We start from the raw sequence: 27544 nt of genomic DNA, 5'->3' as shown, positions 1-27544 counted from the left end.
TGCCAGCCATAATTAGGTAGTGCAAAGAGAGCCATCCGCAAGCGAACGTGCATAGGTCCTGCTGTTTTGTTGGTGTTGGGCGCGGTGTTATGAAAATCGAGGACCAACAAAGCTTCTTCCGTCAATACAACCTCACTTCAGAAAAGTAGGAAGCTCGTCAAATCAAACGGGGGTACAACGTAAAAGACGTTTCAGTTATTTTGGTGCGCTGCAATTCAAGTGCCAGCGAGCATCGCATGACATCGAGTTCGAGCAAGCACTCCAACGTGCGTTCTTAACGCCTAAATGCGTTAAACTTGGGCATACACACGACGCTAAAGTGACCAAGTACATACAAGAGCAATCTGTCTTAAGATCAGTGTTACGAAGCTCGTTTTATGCTACACGAGTGGCCCTGATGATTTTCGTCTTTCCAGCTGCATTTTCTATTGATCTCTCACTTCCTGTGCGTTGAACTGTTGTTAGACCCTAGCGAAAATTCTGATAGAAAAACTGATAGACTATCAGTTTCTTGAGAGATGTACCAGTCTGTAGGTGTACCAGTCTATAGGTGCACCAGTATATAGGCGCCCCCATCTATTCAGTAGAACCTCTTATATAAGTGCATTGGTGCTTAGCTGACTGGTGGGCTCACCACTGCTTTAAAGTGAGCAGGATAGTTAATAAAAGTGAACACAAAAATCAGATAAAACCTTTTATTTTATGCTTGATGAACTAATTTTTGGATTTCTTGAGGTAGTTAATTTTGTTCGCAATCGCTTTGTTCAGGATCTTGATCTGTTGGTTCACCTCAGCAATTGGCACCGATTTCTTCAAATAATGATTGAAGAAATCTGCATGATCAAAAACGAGCATATTATGGACACTTTTTTGGTGACAATTATGTCGAAACTAAGAAGCAAATATGATAAATAAATGCGAGTGCTTTCATTGTATTCTTTTTTATTTTTATTAATTTGTTGATTTTGCATAAAGGCGCCCAACTACAATAGGCAAAAATACGAGGCTTGAAGCCTTTGTAGTTACAACACAAGTTGACAGTAGAGCCTTCACCGAATTCCCTGATATGCACAAGCATGGAGCCTACCACTTTCATAAATTTTGGGCAGACTGGGAAATTGTTCCTACCAGAAAACACCGTGTACTTTTCCTTGTCCAAGGGAAGTTTCGCCTTTATTCAGTACGGTTGGAGGCTGCACCAGTGACAGAGCACCCGACTAGGCCTGCAGTTGAAAAAATGGCCGCAGCTGCCTCACGCACAAACCAAGTCTCACTTTTTATGCTCATGAGACGGCTCTAAACGCCCTCGAATATGGCCATTCCTCGGCCCGTTTGCACCTATAAAGGAAATCGAAGATAATGTGTATACAACAATATGTCAATACACATTTCCTCATTACTGCAGAACAGTCGTATGACAAAGTGCACAGGGTTTTATAATGCCTCTTCGTCAGTGGGCACATAATTCACGATTCGCCCCGGCTGTTCATCGTCCTCCCTGTCACTTGCGGAGACCACTCGTTGCCGATCAAAAACTTCAGTGGTGCCCGTGGTCTTGGTGGCAGTGCGTGGCGGCGTCACGGTGGGGTATATGGCGGCCGCACGGCCACGCTTTCTGGTGACCGGACGGCGGCAATACATGATGGTTGCACAGTAGCAGGGCTTGGTAGTGCCAAAGGCGCAGCTTATTTCAATGGTGTCGGTGTGCGGCTGCAGCTCTCGCAAACCACGAGCTTTTCATCTGCAATAAAAAAGCAGAGCATGCAAAAAAAGCGTATCGCACACTCATTACAGTTGCATCCTAGGTCTGACTGAAAAGACTAGGGTGCGCAGCCTAGCAGGCCAAATAACATGACAAATATTGCATGCAGATGAGATACCTAGTGATAGTAAAATAATAGGCTGGGTGTTTCGTTTCTAAGTCATGATGTGATGACCAGGGACATCATAGTTTTGGGGTTAAGAAATTTTGACCATGTGGTGTTCTTTAACGTACACCATGCTGCGACAGTACGAAAAAGCATACCTGCAAGTGATTAGAATAACGTGTGCGTCACTGCCACGTTTGGGATATAAGCTTAGGTTGCATTCTGATTTACAGCAAAATTGAATTATCGATATAAGAAAGCTGCAACCTACTGATGTTTAAACACTAGCAACCGTGCATGACAATAACTTAAAAGGAAATTATAACCAAACCTGTTTCGGAAATTTTCTAGCAAAGAGCCCTTTCAAGTATCCTAATGCACTCTAATAACTAAGCATTTTCAGCCCTCAGCGAATTGACATCTTCCTTGAGACGTTATGCCACCATCTTTGTCAACGTCTCCAAACAAGAGGTCCCGATTCTTTTTTTTCTTTTGAAATATTTGTCAAAAGCCTTTTTTTCTGTTGAGCATTAGCTTGATGTCATGTTTCCTGCGAATGCACAGTCAACCCAGGATACAGTAAAACCTCGTTAATTCGAAGCCAGCAGTGCCGCGAGAAATCTCAAAATTAAGCACATTTTCGAATAACAGAAGATATTATAAATAGGATGCAAACAAATTTCAATTCTTTAAAGTAATCAGGATAATAATTTCTTGCACCGGCTAGTTTGCGGCTACAAAGGTTATGTTTTTCTGCAATGCCTGGTCTTAAATTGGCTGCAAACACGAAGAAATGGTGAACTTCGCTGCTACCAACAAAAAGAAAAAGGAAGAAAAAAAACGCAGGTGTGGTCAACTGAAATTTCTGCCTGCGGAAAGCAATACGTGCTTTGCTGCAGCACAAAAGTGACAAGAAGGCAACATCTCACTTGCTCCTCGCTGCGCCAGCACGTCATTGATACGACCATTCACCAATTCTTTCTGGTAAAAATTGAGAAGTCAATGATGGCCAGTGTGTCGAAATCGGCGATATGTTCTAGCTGAAAAGCATGACCATTGAAGCTATCGAGCTAGTTTTCGAAGTAGGCGTTGCAAGCAGGAACTCTGCCTGCAGTGAGAATGCAGAAATGCTGGAGCAACCTGCATTTGGAGGTTCGTATTGATACGACCACTCACCAAGCCTTTTTGGTAACGTTGAGAATTTCATGATGGCCAGTATGTTGAAATTGGCAATATGTCCTAGCTGAAAAGCATGAGCATTGAAGCTACCGAGCAAGTTTTCGATGTAGGCGTTGCAAGCAAGAACTCTGCCTGCAGTGCAAGTGCACAAATTGCTGGAAAAACCCGCATTTGGAGGTTCGTATTGATACGACCACTCACCAACTCTTTTTGGTTAATTTGAGAATTTCATGATGGCCAGTGTGTTGAAATTGGCGATATGTTCTAGGTGAAAAGCAGGACCATTGAAGCTATCGAGCTAGTTTTCGAAGTAGGCGTTGCAAGCAAGAACTCTACCAGCACTGCAAGTGCACAAATTGCTGGAGCAACCGGCATGTGGAGGTTCGTATTGATAAGACCATTCACCAATTCTTTGTGGTAAAAATTGAGAATTTATTGATGACCAGTGTGTCGAAATCGAAGATATACTCTAGCTGAAAAGCATGACCATTGAAGTTACCAAGCTAGTTTTCGAAGTAGGCGTTGCAAGCAAGGACTCTGCCTGCAGTGCAAGTGCACAAATTGCTGGAGCAACCGGCATTTTGAGGTTTGTATTGATACGACCATTCACCAATTCTTTCTAGTAAAAATTGAGAATTTAATGATGGCCAGTGTGTCGAAATCGGTGATATGTTCTAGCTGAAAAGCATGACCATTGAAGCTATCGAGCTAGTTTTTGAAGTAGGCGTTGCAAGCAAGAACTCTGCCTGCAGTGCAAGTGCACAAATTGCTGGAGCAACCGGCATGTGAAGGTTCGTATTCATACGACCACTCACCAATTCTTTTTGGTAAGTTTGAGAATTTCATGATATCTAGGGTGTCGAAATTGGCGATATGTTCTAGCTGAAAAGCATGACCATTGAAGCTATCGAGCTAGTTTTCGAAGTAGGCGTTGCAAGCAAGAACTCTGCCAGCAGTGCAAGTGCACAAATTGCTGGAGCAACCGGCATTCGGAGGTTTGTACTGATGCGACCACTCACCAATTCTTTTTGGTAAATTTGAGAATTTCATGATGGCCAGTGTGTTGAAATTGGTGATAAGTTCTAGGTGAAAAGCATGGCCATTGAAGCTATCGAGCTAGTTTTCGAAGTAGGCGTTGCAAGCAAGAACTCTGCGAGCAGTGCAAGTGCACAAATTGCTGGAGCAACCGGCATTCGGAGGTTTGTACTGATACGACCACTCGCCAATTCTTTTTGGTAAATTTGAGAATTTCATGATGGCCAGTGTGTTGAAATTGGTGATAAGTTCTAGGTGAAAAGCACGACCATTGAAGCTATCGAGCTAGTTTTTTTGGTAAATTTGAGAATTTCATGATGGCCAGTGTGTTGAAATTGGCGATATGTTCTAGGTGAAAAGCATGACCATTGAAGCTATCGAGCTAGTTTTCGAAGTAGGCGTTGCAAACAAGAACTCTGCCTGCAGTGCAAGTGCACAAATTGCTGGAGCAACTGGCATTTTGAGGTTCGTATTGATACGACCACTCACCAATTCTTTTTGGTAAATTTGAGAATTTCATGATGGCCAGTGTGTTGAAATTGGCGATATGTTCTAGCTGAAAAGCATGACCATTGAAGTTACCAAGCTAATTTTTGAAGTAGGCGTTGCAAGCAAGAACTCTGCCAGCACTGCAAGTGCACAAATTGCTGGAGCAACCGGCATGTGGAGGTTCGTATTGATACAACCATTCACCAATTCTTTCTGGTAAAATTGAGAATTTAATGATGACCAGTGCGTCGAAATCGGAGATATGTTCTAGCTGAAAAGCATGACCATTGAAGCTATCGAGCTAGTTTTTGAAGTAGGCGTTGCAATCAAGAACTCTGCCAGCAGTGCAAGTGCACAAATATCTGGAGCAACCGGCATTTGGAGGTTCGTATTGATACGACCACTCACCAATTCTTTTTGGTAAATTTGAGAATTTCATGATGGCCAGTGTGTTGAAATGGGCGATATGTTCTAGCTGAAAAGCATGACCATTGAAGCTACCGAGCTAGTTTTCGAAGTAGGCGTTGCAAGCAAGAACTCTGCCAGCACTGCAAGTGCACAAATTGCTGGAGCAACCGGCATTCAGTGGTTTGTATACATCCTGAATTCCGCCATAATGGCCTTCATTATATTTGTTTATTATCCGAGGAAGACTGAGTAAATCATAACGCCCTGACCTCGCGAGAAACATTCGACAAGCTGCCCATGCTTCGCTGCCACTGCTGTATTGCAGGGAAGCACGTTTTTTTTTCTCGAGGGCACACGTTTTGTTTGACCCCGAGACCGTTCTTTTTTTTTTTCGATAGAAGTAGCGATTGAAGATGGACTGCTGAATTCAGCTGCAGCTCATTAGTATCGCTACGTGGAATTGCCTTGTGGCTTTTAAGAGCAGTTGTTTCCGCCTATAAGCGGGGAAATCGGGATCGGAAATTGGCATGCGCATGACAAGGTAAGTTATCAAATTAACCGGACTGGTGCTGACCGCCGTTTCTAATTATCCATTCAGACTCACACAGAAAAATACGGCATCGTGTAAATATTCCAATTCAAAATAGCTTAGTTCTAATAAATAAGGTTTTATTGTACGATATTTCACCGCTTATATCTTGTTTTCATGTAAAAAGAAGGCGCACACATTGTCGTGCATCGTATCCACACGAGCCAATCCTATCCACACAAACCACTCATTTGTATGAAAAAAGTGGCAAAGCGGCACTGATACTTCAATATAAGAATAACGTAGCTATTCGACATATTGGATCTTTCTCACCACCTGCAAGTGTAAATATGACTGCACCGGCGCACGTGCGTATACATTAGAGCATCGCTGCTCTGTTTGCGACTCGGCAGGTCCATATCAAAGCTGGCTCTCGATAATAATTACGCCGCTAGGTAGGACATCTGCTGCACGTGAATAATTGAACTTACCTCTACAAACGAAAAATCTTCCACTTCATCCGAACTGCAGCTTTCAGAAGAGTCGCTGTCTGGTATCTGAGTGGTAGATTTTCGTTTTTCTGTAGCTTTTAGAGCATCGTCCTCGGTTCCTATAAAAAACGATCAGTGGATAACTTCAAACTGAGTGTTTCATCCCCCCCCCCTTTTTGGAATGTGGATAAGAAGAGGCAAACTCACCGTAAAGCCTAACCATTTGAGCGTGGTAGTGGCCGCAATGCGTGTCATCTTCCCAGCAAACTCTGTACCACTTACGAGGATTGAAATGTCACGTATCTTCAGGTTCTAGGTGCTTACAAGAAGCGACTGGGACTATTCAATTTTTATTATTGTCGCGGGAGCGAGTGCATGCAAACATATCGCCGGCGTAATCTTCGAGCTAGAGCACGGGCACTGCAAAGCAACACAGAATACACACACAAAAAAAGAACGTGCACTGTGGTCATAATGACGATGGTGGTGTCCTCAGTGGAACTCTTCAAACCCATTGAAATTAGCTGTATGACCAAAACAAATTTAATGTGTAGTTGAAATACCTCAATTAGGTTTTCTATTTTAAAGTATGCCAAAATATTGATTCTTAATATATAATTTCAATTTTTATCATAAGCACTATAAATATAAATATCAAACAAACCAGTTGTGTCGCCAGGTGTTGTTCACGTTTGTTTACGCCGAATATGCGTTTATCTCATCGACATCAGGGCCTCATGGCAGTCTCGCTGCATGTTTTATCCTAGTTGACGGCACCGCGCACTCTATCTTCATAGCAAGTCAAGCAAGGCATGAACGTGAAGCTTCTTTTAGGGTGTACATTACCGCTCTCAATGCATCTTGGACCTACCTAGATTGTCTACTGCGGCCTCAGTTTTCGTGGACACCATGAAGCGCGTTATTTGAAATTCGCGTACAACTTGGTGGAACAAGGAATCAAGTCAACCCCATTTTCAATACAACAAGAGGAAGTGCGACTTAGAGCCTGGATCACAATATGTAGAACCGCGGACAACGAGCCTATATCAAAAAGCGGCCGAAGCGCTATCTGCCAGCGTGCCATGCTCTAGCAATAAAGATGCACAAACTTCAGCTGGTAACGGGGGTTCTAGAACAGCGACGCTCGACATACGAAGTGTCATTGATTCACATGGTGACAGCAATGAAAATCCTGATCCCAACGACACCTATGGCTTCGAGAAAAACTCGCTCTTAAGCCATGCCGACCAAACTACAATCTGGCTTGCGACGATGCAGGCATAAGTGACAGCCATGTCGACAGTGACACAGATCATGAGCAGGATGCAGACGACTTTTGCCGCTCGTTTTCTGATGAGCGCTGGCCGAACTCAGACCTAAAAATCAGAGAAGCGATGATTGTCCTGATGGCGTACAGTAGATCTGTGGGACTGAACTGGACCAACATGGAATAACTAGTGTGGTCGGTAAACCTTTTTTGAAAAAGGAGGGAGAGAGAGAGAAATAAATAAAAGGAAGAGACAGGGAGGTTAACCTAGACGAACTGGTTTGCTACCCTGTGCGGGGGTGGGGAAAAGGGTCGGAAAGAGGATAGATATAGAGAGATATAAAATAAATTACAAAAAAACTACATGCGCACACATTCAGGAAGTTCCGATCACAGTCGTTTGGACAGGCCGGTTGAACGCAAGAAGCGCAGCAGCACCTTCACAGCCTTCTTCTGCGACATAAAGTCCTCTCGGCAGCGCAGGATTCTTTCTTCCGAAAGAGGCTGGTTGTCCAGTTCATCTAGTGCCTTGCAGAGTGACCGTCTCGGCGAGCAGTATTGTGGGCATTCACACAGAATGTGCCAAGTCGTTTCATCACTGCCACAATGGTCGCATGCAGCAGTGTCAGCCATTCCTATGCGGAACGCGTACGCATTGGTAAATGTGACGCCAAACCATAATCTGCACAGCATAGTAGCGTCTCGTCGGCGTAATTCCGGAGGAATTCGAATACTGAGAGTTGGGTCTAAAGTACCTAACCATGCATGAATGAAATGGGGCTCGTTCCATTGTGACGTGGTGCGCTTGCGAGCAAGCATGCGGAGTTTCCATGCAGCGTCAGTTTTGGAAAGCGGAATTGATATTTCATCGCTTTCAGTATGGGCAGAACGGGCAGCTCGATCGAAGGGAAAGAAGTGTATCCTTAAGGGTTCGTTTTTCCGAGTTTACACAATAATAATGAGGTTTAACAAACAATAATGCCAAGGAAAGTATAAGGAAAGTTATTAAGCCAATTGTAATGTGAATGAGAACAAATGTGGGTGAAAGGATAACTTGCTGTGGACAGGATCTGAACCTGCGACCTTCAAATAACGCGTTCGATGCTCTACCACTGAGCTACCACGACAGCTATCCCTCCAGACACTTCATTGGGTATCTATGCCAATTTAAACTTGGCAGTGTCAGTGAGCGCCACTAGTAGCCAGGGCGGCAAGTGTGGCACACTCTTTATAAGCCTGTTAGGCGTCACGTAGCAGGTGAACTTATTACTAACAGGCAGCTGACCAATAGTCCCTCGTATACAACCTAAAGGCACCATATCTGCCAGTACGAGACACTCGTTAATGAATAAGGGAAACAAGTGTATACATAAGGGCTCGTTTTTTGCGTGTACACAATATTAATGAGATTTAACAGACAATAATGCCAAGGAAAGTATAGGGGATATTATTAAGCCAATTGTAATGTAAAGGAGAAGAAAACAAAGTGTGTGAAAGGATAGCTTGCCGTGGGCAGGATCATATAAATATATATATATATTTATATATAGTGTGAAGAAGAAGATGTGCCTGCAGCAAGCAGCATCGCCAACGCCCGGCTCTCTCGGCTCGTGCTTCGGTTCGTCGGTTCGTTGCTGTGCCGATCGCTGGACGGTTCTTCACGCTGTCTCGTCGCTGTCTTTGACCGCGAATAAACCTCCTCACAATATATATATATAGTGGGAATAATGATTCAGTGGGCCAGTTAGTCTTCGTGAAGGTATAGGACATGGCACAACGGAAGCGTTGTGAACAAGGATAAATATACATATTTCCCAACAGTTTCGGGAGGGGCCTCCCTTCATCAGAGGATGAGCTATACTAACATGAACTTCCAAGCTTCGTTGCTGCCATGTCCCTATCACCTTGAAAAATGTTTGAGAGAGTGTGAGAAAACTAAAAAAAGAAAGAAGGAAAGAAAGAAAAAAGAAGAGAAGAAACAAAGAAATATATATATATATATATATATATATATATATATATATATATATATATATATATATATATATATATATATATATATATATATATATATATAGACTAACAAGAATAAAAACCTCTAACCTAGTACTCGTCATAGATATGGCCAGTCAGTGCCATAGAAAAGCTGGTAGCACTGGTAAGACTTTATATCAGTCTGATACAACGCTAGTATAACTGAGTACAACTGATAGAAAACTGTATCAGACTGATAAAAACCGCCATCAGGATTTTCGCTACGGGAGTGTTAAGTTGACGGTTGTCTTCCGCTTCTATATACTGCAAGGGGGGGTTACGTGCTTGTCCACTTTCTCAGTAAACAACGAAAGGCAAAACCGAGGCCTCCGAGATAGCTCCAGCAATCGCGGAGACAAACAGCAAAAAAAAAAGAAACCTTATTGTGGTCGCGATCAATTTGCGGTTCACGTGTGTGACGTACGTGTTCACATTTCCTGGTTAAAGCAGGAAGTTAGAGCCTTCAAAGCCTTTCATTGGTAACGCTGCGTAGTGGCGACCACTTCAGATTATCAGTGGTAGCGGCGTGTGCGATGATTACAGCACGCATCACCTGTTTACTATTGCATATAGCGCACCGCGGCAAGAGGCTCTGTTAAACTTCATAATCAAAGTTACCAGGGTTCTCCGTGGTAACTTTGGAGCGCATTATTATATCGCTTTCGTTATCACACTTTCTCATGCGGCCGGCTGGGGAGAACGCGAGTAATTCGTTTACCCAACACGTTTGTGACGGCCCGTATCGAGCATTCTCGCCGTTCTGCTTCGTAAAAGTTGCAGAAATCAGCAAAACTGAAGTCCTTTACGTCCGCGGCAATTCACAACGCAACAGTAGCGTCGACTGGGGTAGGTTTTGTAGAGCGCGGAGCTGTTGCGTCTGCTCTTGTTCTCGCCGTCATTCTGGCAAGAGAATCCGCAAGCACCTTATAGTGGTTCAGTGACGCGTTCGGCTAGCGGAGAGGAATTCGTAGCTCTTTTTTTCAAGTTCTCAATGCGCAAATACTCCTAATATTTCGCTGAATTTTCGTTTAGTACGCTGTAGTTGCACGTGATTGCGCTGCAAACTGTGCACGGGAGATGGTGCTTGCACTACTCAAAACTGCGGCACCAGGTGACGCAGCATGTCCACAAAATTCCTGAATCTGACGCCTATAGAGACAGCCTGCACAGCCGCCGTCCGAGTTTGCCCGACGCAGCACGAGCTGGACCTAGTAAGGCCCGCGCTTCTACCGAAAGGGCCGTAACCAGGTGTGTACGTGGGTTCCTGGCGCTGGAGCTAAGAATTTATTGAAAGGTCTGTAACGGGCTGTGCGGCAACTCCACTCAGTCAACGCCAAGGAGAGACCTAGCATCAGCCAAGGTGACCGCATTAAGCCTCCAAGAGCGACCAGCCTCGCAGTTTGTAAAGAGGCCCCGAAACACGTTTTTGTGACGTGTTCAGTTAGGCATTTTTGAGGCCCCTGAAAAGTATGTGTGCCTTCGGTTGGAAGAATTCAAGCGGTCGGACTACCATCGGTTGCTTCTTTCAGAGCGTAAGCCTCTGTATCAGAGTGCTCCCGACCACTCTGACCTTGAAGTGATAGCGGGGCATGATCTGACCAAGTGGACGGATCACGTGACACAAGCCAGCCAGTTGCGTGGCTTCCGGCAAATGAACGAGATGAAGAGCGCGAGCGTGCATTTACGAAGGGGGTATTGCCGGGCACGTGATATTTCGTGTACGGGCGTTTTTAATGGTGGTTTTGTGCGCGTGTGGGGTGAAATCACTTCTAATAAGCCATAAATGTACCATGTTGATAACTAGGCGGTCAGCGAAGGCAAAAGATACGTCAATGATGTAGTTACAGCAGCTCGCAGACAGCCTCGTGATTTGACTTGAAGATTTCCGTTTAGACGAGGACAATCACCCAATTTATTTGCTGAGCTCAGTAGGCTTTCGCTACAAACAGACATTCCAGTGAGAGAGAGAGAAAGAATACACCAAAGGCCAGACATGTCAGAGATGTTCACTGAACTGATCGGCACCATTTGTTGACGCGGTGCAGCAATTTTTACCAGGCAGCCTCCCGCGCTTGCTGCACGGTGGCACTAAAAGTCAGCGCATCACCACTCGGAAGAAAGTACCAGGCCTCACTGAAGCTTCGAAGATTCTTAAGCAACTGTCTGAGGCGTTTTCTCAGCACAGCTCCTTCAATTGTGCGTAAATAAAAAGTACAGCCAGGACTGTGAATCACGTGTGTTCAATTAGCAAACAATATAGCAGCTGCTTCTATAACTAAGCGTTTACTAAAGCATACCTCTATTTCAATGTTGTGAACGTTTACTAACCACTTGTCAGTAATGGCACTCGCTCTTTTCACCGTAATGAAGATCAAGAGCTCGGTGATCTTTCTACATGAACACATGGAATAAGTTTACTAAACGCTTGCTTTCGGCCAGAGTAAAACAGTCGGTGAGTTCCTGCTCTCTGACACTCGTGTTTTAAAACACGTAAATATTTTTATACTGAAGGGTATCTTGAAAGAGCAGTTCATACATGTTGCTGGCGGTAAAACAGAAAAGATACTTACGCGAGCGTTTTTTTAGTGCGAGGTTATGGTGAAGCAACAAATTGGTGCACCTATGCACTAATCATACACGTGACAGGCATAATTGATTGAGAAGTTGCGAATGTTGAGCTTCATCTCTTACTTCAGGTGTGATACCGAAAGCTATAACCTTTAAAAAAAATTCAAGGACCAGCGATTACAATCGATAACGTTCAAGGCTTGCACAAATATTTGATGTTCTTGGCCCACAGATGTAGAGAGCCGTACGATTGAACTCAGCGTTAGCGCGCTAGTTAAGGTACATTAGACGAGAGCACGCCGATCTCGCACCCATGCAGGTGCCTTCGGCGGTATACCCTTGCTTACAGAGACGCCATTATTTGTTTTAAACTACGAAGGCGTACTTCGCTAACATGGCAAGCAGTGGCTTTGGGAGTTTGAAAGGCGAAAACGCGCCTGTTAACGCTACGCCTGCTTATAATATGTCATCTGGGCACCACTGCGCTGTCATCTGATGCGAGAACAACCAGCGCAAGTGTGAAGTGAGCTGGTTTTGAGCACTGCGTGTGAGCACTGCGTGTGAAGTGCACAGCTGATCTCGGGAATCGTGCTGGTGTGGTGTTTTGCGATTGCACAGATTGCCGTCCACAACAAAAAACGGTGACCTCCGCCGCCTTAAGATATAATTGCAATCGAAAGGAAAAAACTACGAGCCCAGTGAAATGTGGGAGTAAGTATAGTTAATGCGTTTATTCAAGCCCGACTCCAGCTGTCCCACTTTACAACAGCGATTTGCGTGCAGTATGCCTGTAGTATGCAGCACAAAACTATTGCCATATCTTTCGCAGGCCGCATGTCAATAGTATGATATAAGTGTTACGACTCACGCGTGCATGCACGCACCGCGCAGGTTTAGTACAACTGTAACGGCCTACTATCGCTTTGCAAAGAGATGTGAACGGCGCAGAAATCATGCCTTTCGACTCCGTCGAACTGCGACATGCCTTGACTGTCCCTCGGTGAATCTACATGTGCATTCGGCCGGTGCCATCGTTGTATTTTAAAACCTTGTTCTGGCTGGCACCAATGCACCACATGTGTGTTCTGAGTGCCCGGCAGGACTGGCATTTGATACACATGCGGTGCATGAGCGTAAGTTTAAGCCAGATTCTAGCGCTACGTTGACACCAGCTTATGGCATAAATTTGACCTTGTGACAGCCAAGCCGCGCCGCAGTTAACGCTTTCCGCTGTTCGCGTTTCTTTCAGTCGGATAATGCGTACCTGATGAAGTTGCTTGATATGTGGGGTTTAACGTCCCAAAACCACTATATGATTATGAGAGACGCCGTAGTGGAGGGCTCCGGAAATTTAGACCACCTGGGGTTCTTTAACGTGCACCCAAATCTGAGCACACGGGCCTACAACATTTCCGCCTCCATCGGAATTGCAGCCGCCGCAGCCGGGATTCGAACCCGCGCCCTGCGGGTCAGCAGCCGAGTGCCTTAGCCACTAGACCACCGTGGCGGGGCGATGAAGTTGCTTCTGCAGCCTCCAATGCATGTGCTGCAAACATTTCGGACTGTGAAGGAACGTCTCAACGTTTCGCATGAAATCAGCAGAAAATTCTAGCAAAGGAATAGCGCGAAACATGCTTACAGCCGGACTCAAGTTGTGAAGTTTGCGTTTGATTTGCAGAGCGTCTGCTCGCCTGGCAGTTGAGAGTGTTGCTTCGCCGCGCTTGCAACAGACGGCGCCACGCGTTTTTCATTATGGCAGCAAGCACTGAGATTGCTGTGTTCTGGTGTATAGAGCGCAGCTTGCCGACACCGTGGCTGTCGGTGGCGCAACGGGTGGGATTGAGAAAAATATAAGCAAAGGATAACTGCACAGAATCGAATGCAGATTTGGAGCAGGGGTCTTGGGCTGTCGAATATTCTATCACAAAGCCGCGCTGGAGTTTGAAACGCAAAAAGACTATAAAGGCGTCATGTCCGACAATAAATCTGGTGAACTATCTGATATAGCATGGTGGAAAAGTGAAATAACAAGCAGTCACCGCACTAATTGTGTAACGAGTACGTGTTTTAGAGCTTCAAATCCACTTCGAAGTGCAGGCGTGGTTATTCATCCTAAGGCAGATGCATCATCAGCGAAGTACACACGCCAGGCATTTTGGGTGCCTCGCTTACCTGCAGAGGGACAAATAATGGCTCAGGGGGTGTTGTCCTATTAAACGAAAATTAAAAGTTATGGTGCACTCAATACCTTGCCGGAAGCCAGATGTTCAAGCACAGTTAGCCTTGCCACAACACGAAGCTGCACTCATATTTCTCAATAGGCGGGATTGTAATCGTAATTGATTTTTTTTACACGAACATCATGTGCCAAAAAACTCGTTTCTCCTACTTTTCATTATCACTGGTAAGTGATAGAAACAAGAGTAGTACAATAGAGTAAGAATGAAAAAAAATTCCAACGGTCCTTTAGGTAGCGGCCAGAGGTGACTTCAAGGCAAACCGCATCTTTTTCTTCTCACTATATTGTATCCTTCACTTCACCAAAGCTTTCCCCATCCTGTGTGGTTTCGCATAGCCTGGTGACTGCATTGTAAGTCATGTGCAACTACCGTTTCTGTCTACGCTCCCCACGGGGGCAGAGTTGGGCATAGGTCCGCCATCTTTCCCGTCGAAGGAAAGCCACCCTTCTCGAATCTAGGAGCCAACGCTGCTCCGTGTGCTTGCAAGCTTGTTCATGCCGCACCACTGGCTATTCAAATTAAAAATAAAAATTCAAACGAAAAATTATTTTAAACCAAACTAGCGCCGCAATTTGTTTGATTTCAGCCGCTATCGCTAGTCCCATTTTTGTTTTAAATAGAGAACACGTAATCACTGTAAATTCGAAGCACCAATGCCCTTTTCAAAACATTACCTTCACCTGAAGAAATGGCGGAGTTCAAATAACTTCTTTTTCTGTCATTCCACTTTATGCACAGAAAACAAGTGCAGAGGCTATTTAAACTATGTCACACTGAACAACTTGCATAAGTGGTTGTTGCATTATTAACTGGTGACAAGAGTACATAGATCAGTTATATACAGCTGGCTGCGTTAAAGCACGTCGTACCATAAATATCAGATACGTTATAAGAGCTATCATAACTAAGACATATCATACATAAGAAGTACAAAGTTAAAAAACTTGACAATTATGATACTGTGTAATGAAAATCCTGAGTGCAGCTGCTTAGGTGTTTTTATGTCGCGATACGTGTTGATAACCGATTTGGAAGAAACATTTACGTATGTACATTTGCATACCACTATTTATTTTCTTAAACTCTCTCTCTCTCCCTATAGCGCTGTCGATTCTTTATTATAACGAAGGAAGATGGATAATCAAAAAAGTGAGCGAAGATATGTTCGACTTGGTGCGAAATTGCCTGGTCCTCGACCACAAGGTCTATGCAAGAGTTTCACGAGGTCGTCACATCAGTGGGATAAGTTATGACGGTGAGAGACAGGATGTACTCGCGCACAAGTGGTAGGAAAGTGACTGTTATTTTTATCTCTAAATTCAAGTCGTCTACAACTAACATTGCTGTGGGCCGATGTACCGTTAAGGCGAGGCGCAGGAAGCGCACGATGTCCTTGGTAAAAGTGGTGGTCAAAATGTACGCCGCCACGGCCAGCAAACCATTGCCCAAGCTGGCGGCTCACAATCCACCAACTTCAATTTACGTACCAGTAGTTCCGTCAATATATATATGTATATATATATATATATATATATATATATATATATATATATATATATATATATATATATATATATATATATATATGGTGGTACGCTGGTAGATAGCCACTCCCGCTGCGGTCTTGGGGCCTCTACGAGAGCTACAACAGTAATGCTAGTCAACGATTTCGAAGGCTTGTTTCGGATTTATCCAGGTTTCAGCAACACACGGCACAGAGGCATGCCCAAACATTGGATCGTGATGTGTGTCCGTGACATGTGCGTAAAAGGAGCGAGCATTAGGCACTGAGACAGATAAAATGTGTGTCTGCTCAATCGTGGCGCAACACTTTGCAGTGAAAGCTTTGTGTTTGTGCGACCACAAACGGCGAAATTCATCGGCTAGCGTCATGTGCAGATTGTTTGTCCCGTGGTAGAATAATAATCGTCGGCAGGGTGCTTACCCAGCCCTCTTGAGTGCTTCCCCCTTTTATGTGGCACATCATTTTCGTTACGTACTGGCACCTGCTCTACACGGTAGCGGTGCTTGCGCAACTGCGCAATCGTTCGAGTGGCGACGCCACTGACGGCGATGACGATGGCGGCGACGACGACGTCACCTTACAGAGGAACGGGCTCCCCAGAGTTACGCTTTAAAGTAACTCTACAGGAAGCACATGTGCAGGACAACTACGCAGAATGTTCATGAATTCTTTAAGCTACAGAGTTACGTTCCACTCTTTTGTCAGATTTCACATGCAGAGTACAGTAGAACAGATTGACTCTGCACATACCAAGCTTGGCACCGTACTTGAACTCTGTCACTCTGCCCATTTCGTTTTAGTCCCAGCGGGTGATCAGCTCACCTTGACCCATATCGATCACCTGACCTATATCGATCACCTTGACCCATATCGATTCTGGAAGATGAACGGCATGGCTCCCCCAGTGAAGAACTCTGTGCTGAGGTTGTAGAGTTTCGCGTAGATAACTTTCAGGTCAGCAGGCCACATGTGTTTTGCGGCATTGACACGAAATTCGACTACTCCCAAACTGATGAGTTGATTCAGGAACTCGAGATCTTGGCTCTAACGTGCTTCCTAGCATGGTTCAGGTCACAAAGTTCGAGGAATTCACTGTTGCGCACATGTAGGAATGGACAGAGCCAAATGAACCACAGAAAATAGACAAGTATTTTCACGTCGCCTTCTTGGTTACGAATATTGCACTAAGACTGAAAAATACTTCATTTTTTCTTGGGGCCTAGCGATGCCCGGCGTAAGCCTGGCAATATTTACTGTACTCTAGCGCTGAAGTACTGCCAGGACTTACCTTTATATTATAAGACAGGCAATTAGGGTTGTAAAGCTAAGCAGAATAACCCAATACCATTCTGTTCTCTTTTCATGCGGCAAATAAGTAAAGGTAACCATAGCACGGCGTGTCTTGATAATAATGCAGAGGTAGTCCTGGTTGTCATTCACGATTTTATTAGAGTTTTATTGATATACATATTTTAGACCAAGAACAATGATATTAGCCTAACTTTTTGGGGAAAGAGTTGTATAGATAGTTACGTACAATGTACGGCCGCTAGAACCACCATTCCTATTCTTTCACCGTTTGTACATTTTAACGCCACCTATAAATAAATATCAATGTAATACATTTATTTGAAATATCTTTTCTCAGCAGAGGGAAAACACAGTTCAACTTTGGTCCCGTTCTGTTATTGCGATATGAACACTCTAAGCAAATTATTATGCGATAGTGTTAAACAGCTTGTTTTGTAGAAACTCTGGTGTGGGCATCAACGTAGATGGTTGCCATTGAAAAAATCAACAGTTAGGTTCATGATCAAAAGATCCATAAAAATGAAAAAATTTTTAAAACTGGAAGAAGCTTCAGCCTCATCTTTAAGGGCAGATTGTGATATCGTTATCGGGCTGCGTGCGCATCGGACTGCTAGCCTGCTTCTGCTCTTGGTGCATGCCTCAACAATTCTTCAAGAAAGCGAACGACTGTGAGCGCAGCACTGGTCGTTTCAAAGTACCGTTAAATGTCTACTGAAAGCACGGTTGCTAGGTGCACAATACAGCATGACCATTTCTTTTGCAAATCAGCGAAGGCCCCACTAGTTGTCCGTAAGGCAATACTTGACCCTACGAGGCTGTTCACTTTTTGTTGATGATTCTGCTGTATCACCATCGTCATCATCATCATCAGCCTGACTACGTCCACTGCAGGACAAAGGCCACTCCCATGTTCCGCCAAATAACTCGGTCCTGTGCTTGCTGCTGCTAATTTATACCGGCAAACTTCTTAATCTCATCTGCCCACCTAACCTTCTGTCTCTCCCTTACCCGCTTTCCTCCTCTGGGAATCCAGTTAGTTACCCTTAGTGACCAGCGGTTATCCTGTCTACGCGCTACATGCCCAGCCCATGTCCATTTGTTCTTCTTAATTTCAGCTATGGTATCTTTAACCCTCGTTTGTTCCCTAATCCACTCTGCTCTCTTCTTGTCTCTTAAGGTTCCACCCACCATTTTTCTTTCCATTGCTTGGTGCGTCGTCCTCAGTTTAAGCTGAACCCTTTTCGTAAGTCTCCAGGTTTCTGCTCCGTAGCTAAGTACCGGCAAGATACAGCTGTTATATACCTTTCTCTTGAGGGATAGTGGCAATATACCTGTCATAATTTGAGAGTGCTTGCCAAATGTGCTCCACCCCATTCTTATTCTTCTAGTTACTTCAAGCTCGTGGTTCGGCTCCGCGGTTATTACCTGCCCTAAGTAGACATAGTCTTTTACAACGTGAAGTGCGCTATTACCTATCTCGAAGCACTGATCTTTTCCGAGGTTGTTGTACATTACTTGCGTTTTCAGCAGATTCATTTTAAGACCTACCTTTCTGCTCTCCTTGTCAACTCTTCAATCATGAGTTGCAATACGTCCCCTGAGTTACTCAGCAATGCAATGTCATCGGCGAAGTGCAGGTCACTAAGGTACTCTCCATTAACTCTTATCCCTAACTGTTCCCATTCTAGGCTTCTGAAAACCTCCTGTAAACACGAGGTAAATAGCATTGGGGAGATTGTATCCCCCTGCCTTACACCCTTCTTGATTGGTATTCTGTTGCTTTCTTTATGAAGCACTGTGGTAGCAGTTGATCCCCTGTGAATTTCTTCCAGGATGTTTATATATACTTCATCGACGTCCTGATTCCGCAGTGTCTGCATGACGGCTGATATTTCTACTGAATCAAACGCGTTCTCGTAATCTATGAAGGCTATGTATAGTGGTTGGTTATACTCTGAGCATTTCTCTAACACCTGATTGATAGCGTGGTCGATCGTTGAGTAGTTTGTTCGAAATCCTGCTTGTTCCTTTGGTTGATTGAATTTAATGTTTTCTTTCCTCTTTTAGCAATTACTTTTGTAAATAGCTTTTATACTACAGAGAGCAAGCTAATTGGCCTGTAATTCTTCAAGTCCTTGTCATCTCCTTTCTTATGTATTAAGATGATGTTAGCGTTCTTCCGAGACTCTGGTACTTATCCCGTCAGGAGACACCTCGTAAACAGGGTGGCTAGTTTTTCTAACACAATCTGTCCTCCATCTTTCTGCAGATCTGATGTTACCTGATTCTCACCAGCAGATTTTTCTCTTTTCATGCTCTCCAAAGCTTTTCTGACTTATTTTATCATTACTGGTGGGGTGTCATCTGGGTTACTGCTAGCTCTCATAGTACGAAAGTCATGGTTGTCCCGGCTACTGTACAGATCTCGGTAAAGCTCCTCCACTATTTCAACTATTCTATCCATATTGGTAGTTATTTTGTATTCTTTGTCCCTTAGAGCATACATCTGATTTTGCCTATCCCAAGTGTTATCTTCACTGCTTTGACGCTTCCTCCATTTTTCAGAGCGTGTTCAATTCTCTTCATTTTATACCTTCTTACGTCAGATACCTTACGCCTATTTATTAACTTCGAAAGCTCTGCCAGTTCTATTTTGTCTGTTGTACTTTACACTTTCATGCTTTGACGCTTCTTAATTAGGTTCTTCGTTTTCTGGGAAAGCTTGCCAGTGTCCTGTCTAACTACCCTGCCTCCAACTTCCAATGCACACTCCGTAATGATACTCGTCAGATTATCATTCATTGTAGCTATGCTAAGGTTGGTTTCCTCACTAAGAGCCGAGTACCTGTTCTGAAGCGAGACTCTGAATTCCTGTACTTTCCCTCTCAGTGCTAGCTCATTGATTGGCTTCTTGCGTATCAGTTTCTGTCGTTCCTTTCTCAAGTCTAGGTGAATTCGAGACCGTATCATTCTATGGTCACTGCATCGTACCTTGCCAACCACTTCCACATCCTTCACGATGCCTGGGTGTGCCCTCATTATAAAGTCTATTTCATTCTTATTTTCGCCATTAGGGCTCCTCCATGTCCCCTTGTGGTTTCCCCGTTTTCGGTAAAAGGTATTCAATATCCGTAAATTATTGCGTTCTGCGAATTCTACTAGTAGCTCTCCTCTGGCGTTTCTAGTGCCGATGCCATAATCTCCTACTGCGTGGTCTCCAGCCTGCTTCTTTCCTACCGTTGCATTAGAGTCTCCCATCAGTATTGTATAATGTGTTTTTTACCTTACTCATTGCTGATTCCACGTCTTCATAGAAGCTTTCAACTGAAGCGTCATCATGACTGGATGTAGGCGCGTAAGCCTGTACTACCTTCATCTTGTATCTCTTATTCAGTTTAATTACAATACCTACCACCCTTTCATTAATGCTATAGTATTCCTCTATGTTGCCAGCTATGTTTCTGTGAACTAAGAACCTCACTCTCAGTTCTCATCTATCAGCCAAGCCCTGATAGCAAAGGACGTGCCCATTCTGTATCACCGTATAGGCCTCATCTGTCCTCCCAACCTCACTGAGCCCTATTATATCCCATTTAACACCCTCCAGCTCCTCAAATAGTACAGCTAGACTTCCCGCTTTAGATGAGGTTCTAGCGTTAAACGTTGCCAAGTTCAGGTTCCAATGGCGGCCTGTCCAGATCCAGAGATTCTTCTTAGCACCTTCTGCTGCGTTGCAGATCTGACCGCCGCCGTGGTCAGTTGCTTCGCAGCTGCTGGGGACTGAGAGCCGTGAGTTATTTGACGTATGCATGTGGAAGGTAGTGGCCAGATACTGCACCAGGGTCGCCAATCCTTCTCTGGTGAGGGAGTGCGTTCCCGGCGGTGGTTATTGGTGAGGCCGCACCCCAGGCCTCGTAATGCCATTCCATCACCACGTGGATTTTTTATCCTGTTGGGAACTGCGTGGCACCGGAATTTGAAACACGAGCCTTTGCTTGCGAGGTGAATGCTCTAACCACTACGCCATCACTGCATGTACACTACGCCATGGCCATCGCTGCATGAACAGCACATACCGAAACACAAGTGCTCTTCGTTTCTTGTTTTGTGGTTTTGAAAGAGGAGCTCTTTAGCTTTTAGTAGCACTGGGCAGTGGGAACAAGGATTATTATCACTGTGAACCGGTACACACTTGCTTTGTCCTCTTCAACTTCTGATTGATATGTGGGGTTTAACGTCCCAAAACCACTATATGATTATGAGAGACGCCGTAGTGGAGGGCTCCGGAAATTTAGACCACCTGGGGTTCTTTAACGTGCACCCAAATCTGAGTACACGGGCCTACAACACCTCTTCAACTTCTGCCTCACTCTCTAACCTAAATAATGATCCCATGCCACGTGACTAGAATTACATAACTGCTCGCGTGACTAAATATCGCACAACATGCAGTCACACGAATATAAATTACATATCATTTATTCACACGACTGCAATTCTCCAATGTACAATAGCTAGTCACATTACATGGTCCCTCTGTAAACAATTTAACAACTGATCAGGGACCTGTTTCCACCAAAAAAACACAACAGGTAATGATGTGACTAAAATCTTGTCATGTAACACATAGTCACATGACATGTCCAGCTAAGTCTAGCCATTCTTAGTACTACTAGCAAAACATTAATGTCACAATTAAAAACTTTACATTACTAACATGACTTAGGTATATTGAACACTAGGTCCACTGATATTTACATTATTGAGCCACAAGTGCCAGCTGCACAATATTTTCTTCTCTCGAATCACCACCATTTTCCTTCTATTGCAAATAAATATCATCAGAATCACTTTTATTATTATTATTCTTGTTGTTGCTGCTGTGGTTGTCGTCTGTGTCATCATCGCCATCATCATCATCATCATCATCATCATCATCATCATGATTATTATTATTATTATTATTATTATTATTATTATTATTATTATTATTATTATTATTATTATTATTATTATTATTATTATTATTATTATTATTATTTGTGTTTAGATCGATTTTAAATGAAGATAGATAATGTTTGCTACAAGATTTGACATTATCATACTGATATTCTACAAAAAAAATATTTTTAAGGCTAAAAATATGAGCAACACTTTAACCCACTGTGTGCTGAGGACATTTCCAGTGTGCTGAGGGCATTTCCAGCTCCAAATTTTAAATAACACACTACCAGGCTTTGAATTACCTATTATTATATGTTGCTGAAAATTCATCGAAAATTCTGATTTTGGAAGTGCACCTATTAAGAAAATACTGGCATGAAGCATTTAACAAGAGAAGCATCAAAACAATTGCTAACAAATAAGAGTAACACTATGCAATGAGAACATTTATTAATTAGTTTAGTCAGGCTAACTGGCATCTCCCTGGTACTATGACACTTTCATTCTAATTGTCAAAACGGTATTGAACAGAGCTAGTTGGTTGGTACTAAAACGAGGACAAAGATAAGACACAACGATGTCTTTGTCTTTTCTCTCTGTTTTTCCTCGTTCTTATTTGGTTTTAAAGCCAGTTTTCACTATCATTGACGTTCCATCTTGAATCCATTTTCTAATCAATAACCTTGTCCTCTGAATCATCTTTGACTGTCCTTTAATTTCTAATCAGTTGAAAAAAACGTGCCTTCATCAAAAATGCAGCCGCCGAAGCCGGGATTTGATTCCAGGACCTGCAGGTCAGCAGCTGGTTACCTTAGGCAATATAGAACACCGCGGCGGGGTGCTAACGGGATAGTTAGGTCTGTGTTCCATCACGATGTGCCGCAGTTTATGTGCTTCTTTGCGCTACTGTTCTGAGTTATGCATTGGCAACTAGCCCTTCAGTGTGTTCTTGAAGACAGCACTTGTATCCTTTTATTTACACAGCGGTGTGGCATTGAACTATACGATGAATGCAGGTTGTTAGAAATAGTTCAGGCTAACAGTCACAAGGAACCTAATAATTTCACACTACCATTATCTGCACCTTTCTTTCAATCTTCAAGTAGTCACTGAAATTTTTACTTCAGATGTCATGCACCTTGTCCTTACGTGGATTGCTGAAGAGGCTGTGCAACGTTCCAAAGCTCGAACGTCTTGCCCGTTGTTAAACTCATCGCGCAAAATCACTTACAGTAACTAATTTCAGGTCATATACAGCTTAGTTCTATATTTTTGTCTCTTTAAGTCGTTCTTCACAACCGAGTCGACTAGCTGCCCCGTCTTTCTCGCTCTAAATGTAGTGGTGCATAGCGTTCAGGTTCGTGAGCGCTAGGATGAGTTAGGTATATGTCATGCATTATATAACGTATTACTTGCTATAGCAATTTTAAGAATTTTTCTTGAATTGTATGGGCAACGTTCTTGAATTCAGCATGGTAGACAACGCCCTTTAGGTACTCAAAAATAGAAACGAATATTTTGAAAGCTTCTTGAACTCAAACACTATTGTTAATCTAGGCAGATTTTTTTTCGAATCTGATAATGTAAAAAGTCACGTAATGCTCAAGCGCAAATGACGCACAGATCAATTAGTATTCTCTTACTTTTAATGCTACCAGCTTCAATTTCCCTCAACAAGAAATGCCTGTATCCCAGGTATTTCGGCGCCCTGTTGCGGTGGTCTAGTGGTTTAGGTATTCGTCTGCTGGCCTGCAGGTCACGGGATCAAATGCTAGCTGGGGCGGCTGCATTTTCGACAGAGGCGAAAATGCTGTAGGGCTGATTGCTCAGATTTGAGTGCACGTTAAAGAACCCTAGGTGGTCGAAATTTTCGGAGCCCTCCACTACGGCGTCTCTCACAAACATATGTTGGTTTTAGAACGTTAAACCCACCATATTAATAAAATCAACAGGTATTTCGGGCGATTCCGTGGTTTTAGCTTTATTTTCTCTAGAATACTTCTACTGTACAGTGAAATATTATACTATTTATGTAGCATTCCTTAGGATCTTTATTGAAGAATTATATGGGGAACAACAAATACACAATTTTTTGCTAAGTTTGCTTAGAGTTCAGAAATTGGGAAACTGGTGGCTAAGTGCTATAGCGGCCAACATGTATGCTTCTAGAGGTATACACCTTATTTTTTCAATAATAACTTAAGAAACATTCTTGTGAGTCAGAAATGCCTATCTAATGCAAATATAGTGGAAACCGTGAATGGTGTTCAGGACCACCTGTCTGTTTTTTACGGGGACACGTGCAGCGTATGATTTACTAAAATGTCCTATTCGCAGATTGCAAATTTAGTAAGATTGTTATGGCTGTCTTTGATGACATGTGTGATGCGCTCATCATAGAAAACAGGTATAGATTGCAAAAAAAACTGCGGATTGTGTGTGGCTACTGATATTTGAAACAACCAACACATCTTTGCAGGAAGTACTTGCTAAATGTGCAATATTTACATTTTCTGCATTGTTAAAGGCTAGAAGCAGTTTTCACTGAATGCCCTGTGTTGTCTTAATACAGACAGCTTAAGCATCGCATTTTGTTCACCTGATTTACGTCTCCGTAATTATCGATACCACCGGACTTGCTGCCACACTGCCTTTTCACGTGGAAGTCATCGGGAACATATGGTATGGCAGGGTATAGATGTATTCATCGTAGTTGAAGCTGCTGCCCGCTGTGCCTTTTTTTAATTGCAAAGGACCAGTCATGTGATTAATCACGACGTCCACGTACACTCTGCGGAAACAATAAAAACGAAATTGTCATATTTGTAGACGTCTTATTAGATCTTTTTTCGAATGTGCAGATTCTTATCCATTGGAATGTGCACGAGTACGTGCTTGCCTGTTAGGTCTGCTCTGGCTGGTCGGTAGCTAGGGAAGGTTATATAAAACTGTTGTATCTACATTCAAAACCAAAGGGGCAACAGCATCTGAGGCCCAAGGCGGGGTAGAAACCACACACAAAAAAAGGTATCCAAAAGTGAACACTCTGGTGGCTTGGAAAGGTTCTAGGCGCTGCAAGTTTGAAGGGAGAAGACTGGGTCTTCAGGTTGAACATTTTATTGGGCAGAACTTGTGGCCACGTAAAGCGAGCAAGACACTGGCAGTAAGAGCGTTGAACGGAGCGTCGGCCATCGATCAGCTGACAAGCAGCCAAGCGCGTCGCGAATTTTAGTGGTAATGTTGAATATATCAGCCTTATCAGTGATCACTGGTCTTTGTGCAAGCTTTAGAATAATCTCGAGTGTTCGCGTCTTGCCGGTCGCGAACCTTCGCTAACTGTGTAGTTTGCGCTGAGCATTCCAGAGCCAGGCTCTGTGGGCGAAAACCAAATCAAACAAAAAGTGGGAACAATAAAGGCGCGTGTGAATATTTCTCCGCGTTTAGCAGGAATAAATTAGTGCCCACGATTCTATCACTTCATCCCTTTGATAAAAAATATCGGTTCAGTGGCAGGTCAACAACACTTGCGCTGTCGACAAGATACATCAAATATTGGGTGGAGATAAGGAAATAGGGTCGTCACAGAGGGATGTAAGAAACGCACCAGTGAGTCTCAGCAAGGCAGTGAATCCGGCCCAACAGCCAAGAAAATTATGCTAATTGTATTTGTAAGCCTTTAGAGGTTTAAGTATAACTAGGATATATTTTCACTTATTTGGCGCAAATTGCTCACAAGAAGTAGGGCAATGCAATATTTATTTTGTTAATTTTATTACGCATATAATAAGCCAGCTTGACTCAATAGTCAAGAAGTCGAGCAATTGTTACGTCTTCCTATTCCAGATATTTGGTCTCCTGCTCCATGCGACGTTTTTGCGGACAATATCGCGGCACACAATCACACCGCATTCGCACTGACGGGTCTATTGTCAGCTGACTGTATACGAAAAACCACTGGGCGAGCTGTGTTAAGGCACCTTTCTCGAACAGCAGAAGCGACTCGCTCGAACCCTTCTTCGAGACGCATCAGCCACACCAATGTTACCGAAAGAGCACACCTACAAGGAGCTAGACATGACTGGAAACAGTAATGGGCATGACGGCTCCGCAGTGGACATGTTTATTATCATTTTCGTCTTCTTGATATGGGTGAAAAAAATTGCCCGCAGCTTCCCTCGCGGGAACACTGAGGAGGATGCGGAGCATATAATTGGTTAACGGGGTGTTAAAGTGCGACTTACTTGGGTCGATGGCTAAATTGGTTAACGTGGTTGTGAAATGGGGTGTTAAATTGCGACTTACTTGGGTCGATGGCTAAATTGGTTAATGTGGTTGTAGGAGGGGGTGTTAAATGAGTGAACACGTACACACGTATGCGAAAGGGCGGCGCTGGTCGAAGGGACGTCGATTATTCTGTTTGTGGATTCGTTGGCATTCATTTCACGGCGACTTCGGACGTCGACGCGCCGTACAAACCAACGGACGAGCGGCAACTGAGCGAGCGAGTGCCGACCTTGAGTATATATACAGCGCGACGGCGCATGCGCTGTCAGCTGTCGAATGTTCTCGAAGGAGAAGCGCGCGCGCGGCACAGATGGCGACGGCGCGACGGCGCATGCGCTGTCAGCTGTCGAATGTTCTCGAAGGAGAAGCGCGCGCGGCACAGATGGTGGGCGACGGCGCGACGGCGCGTGCGCGCGCGTCAGCTGTCGAATGTTCGAGAAGCGGTGCGGACGGCGCGGACGGCGCACTACAAGGCGCGAGTATAAGATGCTTCCGCATCTAAAAAGCATTTGACAAGTGTCAGAAAACTAACCAAATATTTCTTGTGTTTCTAGTTGTGCCAACGTGGTGAGGTAATGTGTGTGCACCTGTGCTTGTTGGATGTGAAGTATTTTCTTTTGTAATCAGGAAGTCTTGACTGAAATCCACAAGTATACTGACGCAAATGCTTTATAAGGGGTATCAAGAAAACTTCTCAACCTATCAACATGGCATTCGATACTTTGGCAATCAATAAGAGCTCAATGACAAGCGTCGAAGATACGCTTGCGACTTTTGAAAGCGAAACTATTTATTTTGCACTCAAGGTTGACGATCTTTCAAATTGCTACATGCATGTTGACCTTTTGTGGGACGATGCACGTGTATGCCTGACGAAGAGCACAAAGGGTGGTCATCGCTCGTGAACCCGTCACGCTATTACTGCTGGTTTTAAGTACATCTCATCCACAGCCTTGTCGATAAGGCGTCGCGTCTTATCCGTAACATATTTGGTGGATGTGGAACGTTCCCCGTCCTCACCACGAAGCTTCGCAGTGACCGCATCGTTCAGTCTCCAGCCATGGCTACCAATGACAATAGCCCATCAGCAACTCCTTCTGTAGCTCCAGCCACTAAATGCCTGACGATGCCCTACCCGTGTGATTCCGGTACATTCTCCGCACAACTTGGGCTTGACGTTGACTACTGCTTGGCTCCGTATGTACGAGCGTGTTACCCTTACGTAAACGCCATACATGGCCCATATATAGGTTATATGTGGCCACATATAAGCATATATGGCAGCATATGTGGCCTCAAATAAGCATATATGTCAGCATATGTGGCTTCTATTTTCCATATATGGATGTATATCTGGCGGAGTCGGTTCATG

At 43.9% G+C, this 27544-nt stretch overlaps 1 pseudogene; it reads right to left on the bottom strand.

Annotated features, from left to right (window-relative positions):
• Nucleotides 1–714: 714 nt before the first annotated feature.
• LOC142803105 (alpha-amylase-like) overlaps nt 715–27544 on the bottom strand; it is a 46826-nt pseudogene continuing 19996 nt past the window's right edge.

Source organism: Rhipicephalus microplus, chromosome 3, assembly GCF_043290135.1.
Source record: "Rhipicephalus microplus isolate Deutch F79 chromosome 3, USDA_Rmic, whole genome shotgun sequence".
In the NCBI taxonomy this organism is placed as follows: domain Eukaryota; kingdom Metazoa; phylum Arthropoda; class Arachnida; order Ixodida; family Ixodidae; genus Rhipicephalus; species Rhipicephalus microplus.
Note: the sequence above shows the minus strand (reverse complement) of the source record. Positions and strands in the feature narration are given on the sequence as shown.